General features: G+C 43.9%; 1 pseudogene across 1 annotated transcript; it reads left to right on the forward strand.

Annotated features, from left to right (window-relative positions):
• Window positions 1-2,312: 2,312 nt before the first annotated feature.
• LOC148163840 (immunoglobulin heavy variable 3-74 pseudogene) lies at window positions 2,313-2,877 on the forward strand (annotated as a pseudogene). Its single transcript, XR_015768623.1, has 2 exons — window positions 2,313-2,420; window positions 2,524-2,877. The product of XR_015768623.1 is annotated as an immunoglobulin heavy variable 3-74 pseudogene (transcript).
• The last annotated feature ends 11,075 nt before the right edge of the window (window positions 2,878-13,952 follow it).

Genomic DNA, 13,952 nt, shown 5'->3' on the forward strand with positions numbered 1-13,952 from the left:
GAGGATGTTTAGCAGATGAGAAAAAGCACATTTAGTGAAGAAGGCACAGAGGTTCCTGGGAGGAAGCTAACAAAACAGGGATGGACAGGAATCGCTTGTAGCGCGTGTTCCTCTAAGGACAGAGCCTGTGCTTTCCAGAGTTCGTAGACACTCCTCCTCTCCAACTCACATTTTCCCCAAAACAAAGTGAGCTACAAAGTGGATAAGAGAGTTGAAAACATCATGAGACATAATCATGGAGGGGAATCAAATATCTGACATCCACCCCAGGTTATGGGAGGACTGACACGTGCATATAATGCACAGTATTCCCTTTTATTATCAGCACTTACAAGAGAAGAAATTGTCTTCAAAATATCTCTGCCCCAAAGCATGACATGGCTGCTGGGAGGCTCCCTGTGGGTCCACACAGTGTTATTCCTCCTTGTACAGTTCCCGATGCATCCCCATTGGAGTGCCTGTCTCCTTTGCTCTAAATTCAATTAGTGCAAAGAAGAGGACAGAACCTGATACACAATATTATTCCTCAGGAAAGACATGATGTACATCCTACCTTAGTGGTTGATGGTCCTTATTTTCTGATTAACATAGAAAACTGGGAGGGGGTCAAAGGGGCAATAGATTTGCACTGTCCTGATACAGGGACTTTACAGTCTAGTCAGAGTTAAAACCCACAGTCCAGGTCCACGATGGCTCAAAGTAAATAAGTACTTGAAGTCAGTAGGAGACACACAGGGGTGGAGCCTCCTTATGAGCCTCAGAATTGTAGGAAAACAGTTCTCTACAAGAGGAGAGTCCATACGTGTCAGGTGAGCTCTGTGGGGTGTGGGGAGAGGTGGCTGCAGAAATGGGTCCTCTCCATGCCCTGGTGACAGAGAAAGAAGCCTCCTGGCTTGAAGCAAAGAGCAGCTCCTGTGCCCAGATGGTGCCTGCAGCTCACGCCTGAAGTTAGCAGTGGAATCTAGTGGAGAACATGGGACATAGGGGCACAGTCAGAAGCTGAACACTGTTGTAACTTCCATCCCCCATCCTGAGTCGTGAATTTTCTTGTGCAGAGGTTTCTTCTGCGGCCTGGCCAGTTCCTCCCTCGCTGCTCTTCATCCCAGTTCCTGGCCTCTTCCATCGCCTGGACTCTCAGAGCCTCTACCTCAACATTCTCCTGTCCACCTGCTCTGCCTCTTGGTCTCTTCTCCACAGCCAGCAGATCATGTTACCAAAGAGCAAGGGATTGAATCTCCTTCTGGGACCAAGAGCTCCTGGGATAGGAGGGTGTGTGGATGAGTCTAGAAACAAGGGGCTTCCTTCTGCTGCCTCAGATCCTCCTCTGGCTGCTGCTTCCAAGCCTGTGCCTTCAGAGCTGCCGGTCATTAAACCAATGATTCCTGATACACACAGCAACACGGCTGTATGCACAAGGATTGCTGCTGAGCCAAGGAAGCCCTACTAAATAGTACATATGATACCATTATCTATTTATGAATTCTACAAAATTAAAGGTAGTCTAAAGTGACATGAGAAAAATCAGTAGTTATGTGGGGACAGGGTGACGAGGGGAAGAGGAAGTAGTAATTCCAAGATAAGTACAGGACATTTTAGGGAGAATTGATGTGCTCACTCTTGATAATATTGATTTTAACACCTGTGTTTATCATATCACACACTCTGCGTGTGTGTAGTTCATCCTGTGCCAAGTACACATCAGAGCTATTACAGGTAATCACAGAGATGATTCTGGAGGAACACAGAGAGAGTAAACTTTGAGAGACTTAAAATTACACCTTCACAAACCTGATTCTCTCTGTAATTCAGGTAAACCTTAGAACAAGCAAAATCATTCTGTCCCCATTACATAACGGGTTCCACCTTCCTCATGAGCCTGCCCACTCTGTCCCAAGGGGGGTTTCAGGGATGCAGCACAGTACTGTGGAAGGAGCACCGACTTATATCCTGGAGCTCACTCTCACCCCATAAATGCTCTTGGACAACTCACAGACCTTCCACAATTCTAGGTGTAGTTTCACATCACTTAAGGGGGAACATGACACCTAAACCCCAAGACTTATGTTTACATGTAAAAACAAAGTAGTACATGGAGGCCAAGAATATACACTGGAAAGTTATCAAATATAAATGATATTTTTTAAAAGTGATGAATAGCACCACATCAACGGCAGTTACACCTGCTCTGGACACTGCCCTCTCTGTCAGCATAGATCCCAAGTTGAATATATATTCAGAGGACATGCAAATAGGGCCCTCCCTCTGCTGATTAAACCAGCTGAGCCCCAACCCTTGCAACTGGGACAGGAGACCCAGCCCCGGATTCCCCAGGTGTTCCCATTCAGTGATCAGGAGAGAACACAGACAACTCACCATGGAGTTTGCACTTGGCTGGCTTATCCTTGTTGCTCTTTTAAAAGGTAATTTATGGTAAACAAGATACATTGAGTGTATGAGTGTATATGAGTGAGACAAAGATTGGTTGTGTGACAGTTTCCTGACCAGGATGTTTTGTGTCTACAGGTGTCCAGTGTGAGGTGCAGCTGGTGGAGTCTGGGGGAGACCTGGTGAAGCCTCGAGGGTCCCTGAGACTCTCCTTTGCAGCCTCTGGATTCACCTTCAGCAGCTACTACATGAGCTGGGTCCGCCAGGCTCCAGGGAAGGGGCTGCAGTGGGTCGCATATATTAGCAGTGATGGAAGTAGCACAAGCTATGCAGACTCTGTGAAGGGTCGATTCACCATCTCCAGAGACAATGGCAAGAACACGCTGTATCTGCAGATGAACAGCCGAGGACACGGCCGTGTATTACTGTACAAGGGACACGGTGAGGGGATGTCAGTGTGAGCCCATACAGGAACCTCACTGTAGGAGGTGATCTGGACCACCAGGGGGTGCACACTTCTCACAATTTTGTCTTTAGGGCTCAGAAGCAGATGCAGCTGGAGGATATGGAAGGTTTCCTCCCAGGGCCAGGCTTCCTCTCTAATTATTGCCGTTTCCCCCAGGGAGCCTCTCTGCACACATAGTTCTGTGCTACCTATTCATTCTCTGACATAAATAAAAAGTTGAAGAACTACTATACAAGCAACTGCAGAAGTCACTGTTACTTGAACTTGCTTGTTCCTGGACCTAAATATGAATGAATTACTAATATCTCCATACAAATCCCCTGAATACTGTCAAGAGTCCCAGCTGCACTCACTGTGTATCATAGGAGAATCCAGCTAAGTGTGCAAGCTTGCAAGAACTACATTCTGGATATGGGGCTACAGTGGCATCAACAATCCAAAGCCAGAGAAGAAAGATCCCTGGTGGGGCTCACTGTCTTAAACCATGTTCCCAACAATGTTAGTGGCAGCGTGGGAAACAGAGGAACCCCACCAGGACATGGTGTGGATGTAGAGTATATTGATTATACACACAGACACAAGCACACAAAAATGAGAACATAAAACTTTCATCCCCTTTACCATCTTGTCTGTTGAGAGCAGGGCAGACCTCTCCTCAAGTCATAACTGCTTGGATGGAGCCAAGGAAGGACACTGGCTCAGGGGGTGTGCTGTGGGTCAGTGGGGGGGATGGGGTCCTGTTCATGGGAGGGGCTTCTGTGGAGTCAGTCTCCCACCTGCATCAAAGGAGGGAGAACTGGTGTGTTCTACTTAGAGTTTCCATCTGTGAGGCAGGAAGAGAAGAGTGAGGAATGAAGGTCAAGGCGCTAACAGGCAATAATCAAAAGATACCTTGTGATGACTAATTCGACTAAACACCTGTGAAAATGGCAAGAACAAAAGGAGAAATGGCCATTCTGAGTAGAAAATGATTCGAATACTTGGAAATTTAGAAGAACAATCCATGGAAACATCACAAGTAGAAAGAGAATGATAGAAATAGACTGAGTTCTACCCATGTCTGCAGTGGAAGCAGTCCAGTCCCCAAGGTCACAAACTGGCTCTGACGTCCTTGTGTTTGCTGTGTGCACACAGAGACCAGAGGTTTCTACTGGATCCATGAGAATCCTCAGGCTGAGGTGCTGGATGGGGGAGCCTTCCACCTGCGGGGAATAACGTATTATCTTTCAGTTGCTGGTATCAGCTCAATGTGTATGACATCCACTATCACGGGTTGAATCCTAAGGACATTGTGATGGATCGAGGAGGACCAGCCTTAGGGAATCATTTAGGTCAGGAGGGTGCAGTCTCATGACAGGATTACTGCCCTTATACCACAGGACTAGGAAATCTCCCTGCCCCTGACCCCATGTGAGGTGACAGGGAAAGAACACACTAGGAGGTGGGAACCATCCAGACACCAAATGTCTGCACCTTGACCTGGACCTCCCAGAATCCAGGACTATGAGAAATGAGTGTCTGTTGTTTAAAACCATGCAGTCAGTGTACATTGTTACAGCAGCTGGAACAGACTGAGACCTTAGTGACACAGGAACCCAAGCACTGATGCTCTGGCATTTCCTTGCTGCATTTGTTTGGAAAGTACCTGGTAAGTTCCTTCAATGAGGTTCAAGGGTGCATTTCTCAGATGTTCCCTCCCACAGATAGGACTAACCAGTACTCTCCTAGGACTCTGTGAAAGGACACAGTGGACACACTGAGGGAGAAAGGTGGTACAAGGGAGTCAGGGTTTCCCAGAATATGTGGAACTTTAATTTAAGGATGCTGTTTTTTCAGTCTTCCAGAAGATGTGGATGTGATGACTCTGTGGGATTTGAGTCTGATCATCCCTTTACAGAGTTGTGTTTTACTGAGAGCCCTGAGGTTCAGCCCCAAGCCCCTTTGTTCCCTTGCATCTTTCAGGATTCGTTCCTTGTCTGTGTTGTATTTTGTGAGTATGACTATGATATGCCTTGGTGATAGTCAGCTTTTTAATAGCAGTTCTCTGTACTACTTGGATTTTGATGTCTGAGTCCTTCTGCATATTAGGAAACTTTTTGGCTATTATTTTATGGAATAAAACTAATCCCCCTTTTTGTCTCTCTTCATCTTCTGTGACTCTTACGATACAAATGTTATAATGTTTTAATAAGTCCCTGAGTTCCCTAATCTACCTTCTTGGCCCATTACCTTGGTTTCCCTCTTCTTTTCACTCATTTTCTTTAATTTTATCTTGTATACCATGGATTCGCTCCTCTCCTTCATCCATCCTCATTTTTTATGGCCTCCACTTGGGATTGCATCTTGGATTTAGTTCTTTTGGGTTTTTGTTGTTGTTGTTGTTGTTGTTTTAATTTGGGCCCGATTCAATTTCAGTTCATTTATCACCGCAGTAAGGGATTCTCTAGTGTCTTTTATCCTATTTTAAAGCCCAGTTTGTATCCTAAAAATCATTGTTTTAAGGTCTAGTTCAGACATCATACCTATATTTATATTGATTAAAAGCCTGTGCATGAGATTTACTTCCTATTCATTCCTCTGGGGTAAATTTTCCATACTTTCATTTTTTTTTTCAGAAAATAAAAAAAGAACGGGGTAAAAAAAATCAAGAAACGAAGATCCTGGGTTAGTTTTTGTCTGCTTCTAAAAAAGAATATAGGTCAAAAAATAAACAAAATTAAATATAAAATAAAGTAATAATAGAAGAAATTAATAAAATAAAAGAAGAAAGAAAGCTAAATCCTACTTCCCCTAGAGCTGAAACTTCACAGCACTCAATGATCATTAGACTTGGTGAGAAGGAATAGATTCTGCTGATCTCAGGGAGGTGCCTGTTGTGGTTATTCTCAGGGGTTCTGGCCTAGTGGAAATGCCCATCTTGGGAGCCGGGTGCAGCGCTTTGTGTAAGCGGCTCTGGCCTCCAATAGGTAGAGCTGTTTTGCACTGATGGGTGGGTTAAATATGGCATCTGCTTTAAACCGGTGTTGTAAGTTCGCACCCTGCACTCTTCATTGAGACTTCACAGAACAGCACTCAACCCTTTTTTGTCCCCGGTTTCCATTTGAACCCTGTGTTCACCCTGCCTTTGTTGGAGCTGCTCTATCTCAGGCACGTGACTGAGTTTCAAAACTTCAAAATTCAGGAATCATATGGGGTGGACCTATGCTATTTTCTAGCAGAGAGTCTCATAACATTTTTGCCTTTTTCCTGCAAGTCGCAGGAAAGAGGTCACATGACCACACAGTGGTTCACCATTTGTGGCAAAGCAGAACAGAATGCCTGCCCTGAGATCACCCTTCGACCAGGTTTCAGGCTCCTATGCCTGGTAACTGTTCATCACATTGGTGCCACACATTCTTCTTATGGCTCAGGGGATCATCAGACCCTGTATTTCTGCCCCACTTTGCCACTTCAGCAACTTTATTCCAGGCACATCCCCACAGTAGCGGACTTCGAAAAGTTCAGATTTTGCTCTCTGCTTCTATAATACATTGTCGGTAGTTTCAGGAGGCTCACTCTTTCCCTGCTGTCATTACCACACTTGTATCACCCAGAAGACAAATCTGCACACCTCCTACATTCCAAAAGGTGGTTGATTTTCTAAATGTACACTTGCAGTTTTCGACTATCAGGGCTCTGACTGATTTCTTGGTTGGTCAGAATGACTTGATACCTAACCAGCTGCATTCCAGGGTTGAGACAAGTGTAGGGACCCTTACCCCTACTCCATCACACTTCCTCCATCCCCTTTTACTTATAGCAAAGAGGGTGTTAAATTCCTTCTGCTGTATATGCTGAAGCTCAGACTTGAAATCCGGGGTTGTATTTCAGAATATCCTAACTTATTTCCCTCTCTACTCTGATCCAGTGGTCTTATGATTGAATTGCTGTTTGAGTGTGCAAATCCATTAAGTATTATGCAATTATTATATTATTTTGCAGTAAGTAATGGTTCACATATGTGGCCCATATACATAACCTGACTTAATGAGTGGCACAGGGAAGAACGCACCTCCTGGCAATGAGCCCAGGGCTTTGAACAGGATATGATGTGTGCTCCCAAAAGTCAAGAATTGCAGGAACAATATTAGCATCACACCATGTCTCTCTACAGGGGAAGCAGGTGCATTTTTGGATGGTATGGCAAGTCGGCAGTCTTCCTGATGTACAGGAACCATTCAGGAATGGAAACTGGGGGATCTGGAGGCAGAACAGAAGTCCTTGTCTCATCCTGCAGGATCAAAGTTTTTCTTTTATTAGGCTGAATTTCCTAAAAGTCAAAAGAAGCTGTCAAAAACTTAGAGTGGAGAGGCACCCTGAATTTTTGGTTTAGGATGGATATGATATCTGAACCTTTTTTTAAATGTCCCCACAGCAGAATGCATGGGACCATAATCCCATCAGTGCCAGTGGGAGTATATTTGGACAACAGACTCCATGCATCTCTGAGAGTATGTGTAATTTTACCTTGAGGACGCTGTTTTCTCAAACTTACCAGGAGACTGTGGATTTGATGACCAAGTGTTGTTTGAGTCTGAGCCACACCATGCACAATTGTCCCACCAGACAGCTGTCAGGTGTGTGTCTCAGTCCCTGGATTTGAAACATGGTACAACTCAGGATGGAAACCCAAATCAAGAAACTTTCCATCAGCTAAAAGGGATGGAGGCTTTGGTTCAGGAATGACTTCACAACATGGGAAAGGACACATTCAAGAAATAAAATATATGCACATGCCATGGAAGGTGTACGTGCGATAAAGTCCATCTCCCTGTGTTCTATGGCACCCGAAGCCTGGTTTCTCACCTCCCAGGTTGCCCAGGAATATGCTACTGATGGCAACACATGAGCAGATATATTCTGACTCTCTTTGTGAGCTTTCCTCCCATGTATTGACTCAAGTCTATAACCAATTTGTCTGTACCCTGAACCGTGCTATAATAGATCATTTAACTAACAGGCTTTGAAATCACCTCGTGCCACCAAGCAGCTAAAGACTGTAGATGATCTGAGGGAAGTGACAGCCAGAGTGTTTCCAGTATCTTAAGGTTAAATCAACTTTATGTCACTTTAAAAACCTAGGGGACCCCCGTCATGGATGAACATGGTGAAAGCATTCCCAAGGTCACAGGCAGACGGAAATAGGGATGGGCCGAAGGGAGAGATTCTTCTGAAAGTAACTCCTGAAGAAGAATCAATGTCCCAGCAGATCCTCTCCTGCCTCCCAGACTAGAATCATCTCATTGCCACAGAATCACAGACCCCAGATGGGAAATAGGACTGTGTCCACAGCCTGATATTATTTCCACATAAAATTAAATTCATCAAATCCCTTAATGGACAGGGATTTGAATTATATGCTGGTCCTGTAATCTATTGCTCTAAATGATACTCTGGATTTCTGATAAGGGTTGCACCAAATTATCGTTATGGGCATCAAGCTTTTCCAAAAAATGGGTTAACCTTGTTACACCCATGTTCTTACAGCCATCATCACAGAAACTTCATAATTTTAACTGTGTTTTATTTATATTCCCATCTTTGACATTGATCATTCAAAACACCTATATAAAATAGGAAGTTCACAGGGCAGAGATACTCCCATATGGATGTAAAAATGTCCCTCTGCATCTTCTTCGCGTTCATGGTTGTTATGGAAAGCATATAAATAATATGCTTTCTGAGATTCAGAGATACATCTCCAGGGTAAGAAGCAACTTTATTGTAATATCAGAAACTGGAAAGAATCCCGACCACAAACAACTATTTTAAAAAATAAAATCCTGCTATATTCATTCATTTGAAAGGTGCCAATCATTAAAATGAGTGGTACTTGAGATGTCTGGGTGGCTGAGTTTTAGGCATCTGACTTCAGCTCTGGTCATGGTCCGGGGCCCTAGGATCGAGCCCTGCATTGGGCTCCCTGCTCGGCAGGGAGCCTGATTCTCCCTCTCCCCCTGCTGTGTTACCTCTCTCGCTGTGTCTCTCTCTGTCAAATAAATAAATAAAGTTTTCAAAAAATAAATAATATAAATAAAAAATAAAACCAGTGGTTCTTTTTATATGGTCTGTATTATTTTTTTTTAAAATACATTGCACTTTGAAAATGTTTATTTAAAAAAATAAAGAAACATCTTTAAGAACTGCAATATCACCTCCAAAAGAAATCTCTAAACTCTCCAGTACTTTTCCTATCTCACATTAGTCACTCACAACTTATCTTGTGTTACAATGATGTGTATTCAGGTCTCCTCTCCATTAAACTCTGGGGAAGTTCCAGTGGAAGCCTGTCTATCACTCAAGGTCCACTTTGCAGGGACAAATTCTATGGAGAAGCTCTGGACTGAATAAAACAGCAATCAAGGTGGCAACAGGCCATCACATAAAGAGAAAAGGACCAACTAATAAGAGTGCACAGTCATCTTACAAGGATGTTAATGAGCAAAAGACTACTAGCAAGGGGAAACCATGACCAAGTCAAAGCAACATTAAAAATAGAGGGTTCTTGCCAAAAATTGTGGGAATTCTAACAATCTACATATGTGCATGAACTAGATTTGCAAAATGGCCAAGCAAAGAGTGATAGTCATATTTCTCAGGAAAGGTCAGTAAACTCCTATCAGAGGACGTGTTCATTGTTCAGAAAAATTTCAGAGCGACCTCTGAGCGTGCAAAGATTAGCTCATGGCCTGAAGGGACAAGACCCTGACTTTCTCTGTTAGAGAAAAGTGCAGATTTTTAGGTTCAGAACAAAGGAACACTGCATCATAAATGAAGGTCATGCGACTTGGTCCAGAGAGAGAAAGAGAACCCAATTCTAGGCAGGCCTTAATGGGGAGACCTGGAAGGCCACTTGGAAACTTAGGGGCACTGGGAAGCAGGAGGCAATGGATGCCTGTCTCAATTTTAAGCTATTTGCTCTGAAGTAATGTAATCCCTCTGGACTGTCACACATGACCACCTCAACATGGGTTTATCGGGAGGGGGTAATCCAGAATGGAGCAAATGGAGTAGAACTATCATCCAGTCCATACTTCTCAACGACACTCATACCAGAACCCTCAATATAAGGGCTGCATTTATTTTTTTATACATATCCACAAATTATTTATTAGGCATCTGTATATACTCATGTTCAAATTGATATGAGTAGATTAAAATACTTTGGAATTAAGCACTTCAGAGTTAACTTTGCAAATATTTTCTCTTAGTAAATTCTAAGTATTGGAATAATAAGATTTTTAATTTTTTGTTATATTATGTTAGTCACCATACCGTACATCATTAGTTATTGATGTAGTGTTCCATGATTCATTGTTTGCGTATGACACCCAGTGCTCCATGCAATACATGGCGTCCTTAATACCCATCACCAGGCCAACCCATCCACTCACCTCCTCTCCTCTGAAACCCTCAGTCTGTTTCCCAGAGTCCTAGTCTCTCATGGTTCTCCTCCATCTATAATTATCCCTTGCTTCATTTTTCCCTTCCTGTTCCTAATGTCCTCCAAGCTATTTCTTATCTTCCATATATGAGTGAAACCATATGACAATTGTCTTTTCTGCTTGACTTATTTCACTTAGCATAAGCTCCTCCAGTTCCATTCATGTCGAAAAAATGATGGGTATTCATCCCATCTAATGCCTGGGTAATCTCCTACCCGAATCAAACAAAAACAGAAAATGGGCAAAATACATTACAAATATGATACCAAATGGAAATATATGAATGACATGAACCATCAGAAAGCTGCTAATACAAGCTGGTGGGGGGAGCTGCTACAAGGACAGACAGATACAGAGGGGACCAAACGATGGACAGAAAGACAAACAGCCAAACCAGAGATAACCAGACACAATGAAAACCCTCCAGGAATTCACAAGAGATATGAGGACTGGTGTGGACCTGCACTTCTCACAGGACAAAGGATGGAGACCTCAGCCTCTGGGGCTCCTTAACTACCTCTTTATCCCACTCTATCACGAGTTAGTCAGCAAGTCTTGCCAGTTACAAGTTCAAGACACACTCAGAATCCAACCATTTCCAACCCCGTCACTGCTACCACCCTGGACTGAGCTCCTATCAACTCTCACTTGGACACCAGCAAGAATCTCCTCACCTGCTTGATCCCAACCTCCCAGGTCCCTATCCCATCCCCAACTATTCTTCACACCACGGTCAGCAAGAGAATCTGATCATGTGGAGGAAGACAGGATGGTTATTTACTTTGGTCTGTCTTCCCTTCTCATAGGTAAACCCCATGAAGGCAAGTTCTTCTATTTCTGTTCATTGCTGTATTCACAGGGACTAAGCAGGGCCACATATTGTGCAGTTAGAACAAAATAAATATTTGTTAAAAAATTACATAAGCAGTTATGGAACTCTACCTTAGACTTCTGAGAAAGAAATAAAGGAACTGCATTTTTCATCTGTTTGTGGGACTTCAGGAAGCTCAGGGCTCTGGAAATCATGTTTGCTTTGTCATCATCACTGACTCTACAATGGCCTGTTCACAAGGTTCACTGAATGAACTAGTGGAAAGAATGTAAGATAGGGTTACTAACTTACAAGGTGCCTAGAACTGACCTGGGCAGAATACGGATGCAGTTATATCCCCATGCACAGGAGCAGGAGATGAGTAGAGTAGATTTCATAAGTCATCTCAAGTCTACAGGAAAAACACTATTCAGCAGGGACTGACTGAATTCTGTACCAGCGATACACGGTACAAAAGGTGATGAAGATAACTGTTCTATTCAAGGATTAAGAAAATTGGAGGCATCTCTACCTCTATTAGCTGGTGAACAAGTGCAAGTAACTTGGTGGTGTACCTGTTCTGAAGGAGATGCACAGAGGGAGAAATTGGGAGCCACAGAGAAGTGAGTGATGATCCTTATCTGAGGAGGCCAGGTGGTCAAGGAAGGACTTATGAGAAAGATTTTCCTTGAGCTGAACCAAGTCTTATGACGATGTTTAGCAGATGAGAAAAAAGCACATTTAGTGAAAAAGGCACAGACGTTCCTGGGAGGAAGCTAACAAAACAGGGATGGACAGGAAACGCTTGTAGCACAGGTTCCTCTAAGGCCAGAACCTGTGCTTTCCAGAGTTCGTGGACACTCTTCCTCTCAAATGAACCATTTTCCACAATACAGAGTGAACACAAAGTGGATAAGAGAGTTAAAAACATCATAAGACATAATCAGGGAGGGGAATCAAATATCTGGCATCCACCCCAGGTTATGGGAGGACTGACACATGCATGTAATGCACAGTGTTCCCTGTTATCATCAGCACTTACAAGGGAAGAAATTGTCTTCACAACACCTCTGCCCCAAAGCATGACATGGCTGCTGGGAGGCTCCCTGTGGGTCCACACAGTGTTATTCCTCCTTGTACAGTTCCCGATGCATCCCCATTGGAGTGCCTGTCTCCTTTGCTCTAAATTCAATTTGTGCAAAGAAGAGGACAGAACCTGATACACAATATTATTCCTCAGGAAAGACATGATGTACATCCTAACTTAGTGGTTGATGGTCCTTATTTTCTGATTAACATAGAAAACTGGGAGGGGGTCAAAGGGGCAATAGATTTGCACTGTCCTGATACAGGGACTTTACAGTCTAGTCAGAGTTAAAACCCACAGTCCAGGTCCACGATGGCTCAAAGTAAATAAGTACTTGAAGTCAGTAGGAGACACGCATGTGTGGAGCCTCCTTATGAGCCTCAGGATTGTAGGAAAACAGTTCTCAACAAGTGGAGAGTCCATACGTGTCAGGTGAGCTCTGTAGGGTGTGGGGAGAGGTGGCTGCAGAAATGGGTCCTCTGCATGCCCTGGTGACAGAGAAAGAAGACTCCTGGTTTGAAGCAAAGAGCAGCTTCTGTGCCCATGTGGTGCCTACAGCTCACACCTGAGGTTAGCAGTGGAATCTAGTGGAGAACATGGGACATAGGGGCACAGTCAGAGGCTGAATACTGTTGTAACTTCCAAACCCTGGTACCTGAGTCTTGAATTTTCTTGTACATAGGTTTCCTCTGCAGCCTGGTCAGTTCCTCCCTCACTGCTCTTCATCCCAGTTCCTGGCCTCTTCCATCGCCTGGACTCTCAGAGCCTCTACCTCAACATTCTCCTGTCCACCTGCTCTGCCTCTTGGTCTCTTCTCCACAGCCAGCAGATCATGTTACAAACAGTAAGGGATTGAATCTCCTTCTGGGACCAAGAGCTCCTGGGATAGGAGGGTGTGTGGATGAGCCTTGCAAAAAGGGGCTTCCATCTGCTGCCTCAGATCCTCCTCTGGCTGCTGCTTCCAAGCCTGTGCCTTCAGAGCTGCCGGCCATTAAACCAATGATTCCTGATACACACAGCAACACGGCTTTATGCACAGGGATTCCTGCTGAGCCAAGGAAGCCCTACTAAATAGTACATATGATACCATTATCTATTTATGAATTCTACAAAATTAAACCTAGTCTAAGTTGACATGACAAAGTTCAATAGTTATGTGGGGACAGGGTGAAGAGGGGAAGAGAGAGGAGGAATTCCAACGTACGTACAGGACATTTTGGGGAGAATTGATGTGCTCACTCTCGATCATGTTGATTTTTACACCAGTGTTTATCATATCACACACTCTACATGCGTGTAGTTCATCCTGTGACAAGTACACACATCAGAGCTTTTACAGGTAATCACAGAGGTGATTCTGGAGGAACACAGAGAGAGTAAACTTTGAGAGACTTGAAATTACACCTTCACAATCCTGATTCTCTCTGTATTTCAGGTAAACTCTAGAACAAGCAAAATCATTCTGTCCCCATTACATAAGGGGTTCCACCTTCCTCATGAGCCTGCCCACTCTGTCCCAAGGGGGGTTTCAGGGATGCAGCACAGTACTGTGGAAGGAGCACCGACTTATATCCTGGGGCTCACTCTCACCCCATAAATGCTCTTGGACAACTCACAAACCATCCACAATTCTAGGTGTAGGTTCACATCACATAAGGAGGAACATGACACCTAAACCCCAAGACTTATGTTTCCATGTAAAACCAAAGTATTACATGG

This window comes from Eumetopias jubatus, unplaced genomic scaffold (genome assembly GCF_037043125.1).
Source record: "Eumetopias jubatus isolate StellerSeaLion01/CBP00866 unplaced genomic scaffold, mEumJub1_p1.0 scaffold_7, whole genome shotgun sequence".
NCBI classification, from domain to species: domain Eukaryota; kingdom Metazoa; phylum Chordata; class Mammalia; order Carnivora; family Otariidae; genus Eumetopias; species Eumetopias jubatus.